This window comes from Branchiostoma lanceolatum, chromosome 8 (assembly GCF_035083965.1).
Source record: "Branchiostoma lanceolatum isolate klBraLanc5 chromosome 8, klBraLanc5.hap2, whole genome shotgun sequence".
NCBI lineage: Eukaryota > Metazoa > Chordata > Leptocardii > Amphioxiformes > Branchiostomatidae > Branchiostoma > Branchiostoma lanceolatum.
The window spans coordinates 20,741,511-20,746,510 of record NC_089729.1 but is presented as its reverse complement, the minus strand read 5'-3'; the positions used below and the strand labels follow the sequence as shown (position 1 = coordinate 20,746,510).

General features: G+C 62.6%; 3 non-coding genes across 3 annotated transcripts in view; all 3 read right to left on the bottom strand.

Annotated features, from left to right (window-relative positions):
- LOC136441097 (large subunit ribosomal RNA) overlaps positions 1 to 208 on the bottom strand; it is a 3,893-nt gene extending 3,685 nt beyond the window's left edge. The window contains exon 1 of the ribosomal RNA XR_010756816.1: positions 1 to 208. This exon is cut by the window's left edge and continues 3,685 nt beyond it. This is a non-coding gene — a ribosomal RNA (large subunit ribosomal RNA).
- Positions 209 to 640: 432 nt separating this feature from the next.
- On the bottom strand, positions 641 to 794 carry LOC136441131 (5.8S ribosomal RNA). The gene has a single exon (XR_010756847.1). It is a non-coding gene; the product is annotated as a 5.8S ribosomal RNA (ribosomal RNA).
- Positions 795 to 1,695: 901 nt separating this feature from the next.
- LOC136441055 (small subunit ribosomal RNA) lies at positions 1,696 to 3,511 on the bottom strand. The gene has a single exon (XR_010756775.1). It is a non-coding gene; the product is annotated as a small subunit ribosomal RNA (ribosomal RNA).
- Between the last annotated feature and the right edge of the window lie 1,489 nt (positions 3,512 to 5,000).

Below are 5,000 nucleotides of genomic sequence, written 5' to 3'. Positions count from 1 at the left end.
AGGCCTCGATCAGAAGGACCTGGGCAACGGTCGACGGACGGAGAGCACCTCCCGAACGCCACAGTTCCCGCGCCCCGTGGGAGCGGGGATTCGGCGCTGGGCTTTTCCCGCTTCACTCGCCGTTACTGAGGGAATCCTTGTTAGTTTCTTTTCCTCCGCTTAGTAATATGCTTAAATTCGGCGGGTCGTCTCGCCTGAGCTGAGGTCGAGGAGTGGAGTGAGCAGCAAGCGCTGCTCTTGGGCGGCCGTCCCGTTTGTTTGTTGCAAACGGACGGGCTCGCCGCCTGCCGACGCCCTTCGCAGTCTCGCTCGCCGGGGAGAGATCAGCTCGATTGTCCGGGTTGCGATTCGGACGGCGGGGATGCGCCAAGCCGGGTCGGGGTCGCGAGGAGAAACTCCCCGCGGTCCGCCCGAGCGAGGCGCCGCCAGCCCGAGAAGCAAATCGGGTTTGGACGCGAGCGTCTCCGCCGGAGGGAACTGTGAAAATCTGTCCTTCGGGGGACGAAGCTTCTACCGATCGCCGTGTAAAGCCGCCAGCTTCGACAGAGACCCCCAGCCGCGCGCCGCGACCGCAGTCTCTTTCTCTGCGCCCGAGGGCGAGATGAGAGATGGAGCGGCGCGACGCGATTGAAGGTAAAACCGACCCTCAGCCAGACGTGGCCCCGGGACGGACCCGGGGCCGCAGAGTGCGTTCGAAGAGTCGATGATCAATGTGTCCTGCAATTCACATTACTTCTCGCAGCTGGCTGCGTTCTTCATCGACACACGAGCCGAGTGATCCACCGCTAAGAGTTGTCGTTTTTCTTTTTCGTTTCGCATCGAAAGCTTGTCTTTGCCTCTCGGCACCGTCGTTTCAGAGACGGGAAGAAGGCGCCCTTCGGAGTGAAGGACGGCGAACGAGCGGAAGGGCTGGGGGTCGCTCCGCGAACCGGGACCCGCCGCGAAGACCGCTGCGCCCCCTCGACAAAACCCGGCCGGGAAATTAGAGCCGAGGGGTCGATTGCGCCCGCCCTTCTCTTGAAGACCTCGGGGAGTGGAGCAGTCGGTCGAGACCGCCGGTGGCTGGCCGGCGGCGACCGAGAGCAGTCCTCCCCTCTGCCCAAAGGAGGCCTTGGACCGCGGGACGCCCGCTCGAAGTCCGACGCTTAAGGACAGGTCACTCGTCCGCAAGATGGATTGCATCGAGTCAGAGACCGAAACGCCGCGCCGGGGTGCCGGGGAGGAGCCGTCTCACCTAGGCCCCGCCGTGAGACTAGCAACTCAACCCCATTCCGCGCAAACCCACGACGCGACGCCCCTCCGCCAGGATATAGGTGCCCCCACTTGCGCTCGCCCGCCCAAGACTTTTCGCCGGGAGGACCTGACTCAGTCCTCGACCAGGCTACTCGGGGCGGCTCGCTGGTTTAGCAGGGTATAGGGAACGACGGGCTCACACTGAAGGCGCCCGACCAACGTTCCAAGGGGGCTGCCGGGTCCCGCCGCCAAGCGGGTCGGCATGGGCGCTCCTGGCTCTCCGCCCGCGCTCCTCCGCGAAGGAGGAGCGATTGGCGCGAGAGCAACCGTCGGAGCGCCACCTTGTCGAGGCGGTAAGGAAGAGTGAGGGTCGGAGCGGGAGGCCGGGGGCACCAGAGCCCGCTCCTTGCCACGAGTTTGGTGTGAAGTCGACGACGCGAGCGCCTCGCTTCTTCGTTTCGGTAATGATCCTTCCGCAGGTTCACCTACGGAAACCTTGTTACGACTTTTACTTCCTCTAAATGGTCAAGTTTGATCGGCTTCTCGGCGCTCCTCCAGACCGTTGCCGGCCCGAGAGGGGCCGATCGACTGGCCTCACTAAACCATTCAATCGGTAGTAGCGACGGGCGGTGTGTACAAAGGGCAGGGACGTAATCAACGCGCGCTGATGACACGCATCTACTGGGAATTCCTCGTTCATGGGAGATAATTGCAATCCCCGATCCCTAGCACGAAGGCGGTTCAGCAGGTTACCCGCACCTTTCGGCGAAGGCGAAAGACTCGCTGATGCCTTCATTGTAGCGCGCGTGCGGCCCCGGACATCTAAGGGCATCACAGACCTGTTATTGCTCCATCTCGTCCGGCTTACTGCCGGCTGTCCCTCTAAGAAGTTGCGGCCGATCGCGCGGGATCGCCGAACTAGTTAGCATGCCAGAGTCTCGTTCGTTATCGGGATTAGCCAGACAAATCGCTCCACCAACTAAGAACGGCCATGCACCACCACCCACAGAATCAAGAAAGAGCTCTCAATCTGTCAATCCTTACTGTGTCCGGGCCGGGTGAGTTTCCCCGTGTTGAGTCAAATTAAGCCGCAGGCTCCACTCCTGGTGGTGCCCTTCCGTCAATTCCTTTAAGTTCCAGCTTTGCAACCATACTTCCCCCGGAACCCGAAAACTCAGGTTTCCCGGGAGCTGCCCATCGGGTCATCGAAGTAACGCCGGCGGATCGCTGGTTGGCATCGTTTATGGTTGTGACTAGGGCGGTATCTGATCGCCTTCGCGCCCACAACTTTCGTTCTTGATCAATGAAAACATTCTTGGCAAATGCTTTCGCAGTGGTTCGTCTTGCGGCGATCCAAGAATTTCACCTCTCCCGCCGCAATACGAATGCCCCCGTCCGTCCCTCTTGATCATTACCTCACGTTCCGAAAACCAACGAAATAGAACCGAGGTCCTATTCCATTATTCCATGCACCACTATTCAGGCGCCAGGCCTGCTTTGAACACTCTAATTTTTTCAAAGTAAACGCTCCGGCACCCCGAGGCACTCAGTTAAGAGCACCAAGGAGAATCCGGCGGGGAGGGCCGGGACGAGCAGTGACACGCCTCGCGGCGGACCGCAAGCCCGGTCCCAAGATCCAACTACGAGCTTTTTAACCGCAACAACTTTAATATACGCTATTGGAGCTGGAATTACCGCGGCTGCTGGCACCAGACTTGCCCTCCAATAGATCCTCGTTAAAGGATTTAAAGTGTACCCATTCCAATTACGGGGCCTCGAAAGAGTCCCGTATTGTTATTTTTCGTCACTACCTCCCCGAGTCGGGAGTGGGTAATTTGCGCGCCTGCTGCCTTCCTTGGATGTGGTAGCCGTTTCTCAGGCTCCCTCTCCGGAACCGAACCCTGATTCCCCGTCACCCGTTGCCACCATGGTAGGCACAGAACCTACCATCGAAAGTTGATAGGGCAGACATTCGAATGATCTGTCGCCGGTGCGAAGACCGTGCGATCGGCTGGGTTATCCAGAGTCACCAAAGGGACCGGGGCGAACCCCGGGTCGGTCTTGGTCTGATAAATGCACGCCAGACCGTGAGGTCGGCGCTTCTTCCGCATGTATTAGCTCTAGAATTACCACAGTTATCCATGTAGGATGTGACGATCAAAGGAACCATAACTGATTTAATGAGCCATTCGCAGTTTCACTGGGACAGTTTAAACTTGCACGTGCATGGCTTAATCTTTGAGACAAGCATATGACTACTGGCAGGATCAACCAGGTAGCGAGGACGCCGAGGCGGCGAAAGAGCGGTCGCCGCCGGGAGAGGACCGCCGCGGCCGCGGGGCAGCGCGGGAAGACCCGCAACTGCCGCCGCCGCCACACGGTCCCGCTCGACCGGAGCGCCGAGCGCCGCCGAGTCCGTCGCTGCCGTGAGGTGGGAACGCGCCGTGGAGATGGCCGCGAACCCTCGGGAGCCTGAGCGCAGAACTCCCGGCCACACCTGACCGTTGCTTCCCTTCAACGCCCGAGCCGTCCCGTCAGGAACGGTCCCGCACTCTCACGACCGGACGCGTCCGCCGGCAAGGCGGACGGCCGGGTCTCGAACCGCCGAGTCCGCAAGGCGTACTCGCACGCAGACGGAAGGGGCGAGCCGTCGCCGTTGGGTCCGCCGCCGCAGCGGCGGGACCCGGGCTGCCCTCCGCGGAGGGCCTGCCCCGGCGCTGGTTCCGGACGCCCGTCGGCACGCCCGTCCTCGCCCGCAGGAGCGGAGGAGCGGGCGCCTTCCAAGCCGGTTGTCGACCTCCGGCTGCCCTCGCGGGGAGTGGCAGCCTGGTCGGCGGGGTAGCAAAACGACTGGCGAGAGAGTGTGCGATTGCTCGCCGTCGATTCCCGAGCTAGTCAAAAAACGACCACTCTCTCAAGGTAGGTTGAGCGACCCACGACATGGTCAGACACCCTACAGAGCACTTTTTTGAAAAACCACCGCAAGTCGGCCACGGGGTAGGCTTCGGGGGCAACGGGAGACCGGCCCCGCCGGCCGGGGGAGACCCGTCCCGGTCGACCCCGTTGCTCGGCCGCCCGCTCCACCCCCGCCTCCCCGGGCCCCGCCCCACACCGGACGGACCCTGCTCGCTCGCCCGGCGGGCCCGGGGCGCCCTCCGGGGCGGTCGGAGTCGGGCGGGGCGGGGCGCTCACTCCCCCCGCCGACACCCGCCCAGGCGCCCGGTGCCAAGTCCGATGGAGCCGGCCGACGGGGCAAAGTCACCGGACGACCCCGTCTTTTCTCCACGCAGGGGTCTGGCCCGTGCCGCGCCGGCCCCGTCCGCACCCTCCCGGACCCGCTGGCCCCCAGCCGCCGTCCGCTACGGGCTCTGGAAGAGTTGCCTAGTCAAAAAACGACCACTCCTCTCAAGGTAGGATCGGCGACCTACACCTTGGTCAGACACCCTGGCGAAATCCGAAAGTCGGGGCAGGCCGGAAAGTCGCATGCCGTCGTGTAGCAGGCGGCCTCGGGAGCGGGGAAACACCAAACGCGGTCCGCCCGGCGGCTTCCTTCGGCCGTCAGCGCCGGCCGACCCGGCCGCCAATGCTTAAGAGATGGTGGGCTACATAGGAGCGACCTGAAGAGTCGGGCTTTGTCACAGGATCGGAGTGAGTCCCCGCAGCTCTTGCGGCCCTTCTCGCGAAATCGGAGTGAGTCACCAAAGCTCTTGCGGGCTTTCTCCAAAGATCGGAGTCAGCGACGGAAGGTCTTGACGGGCTTTCTCCAA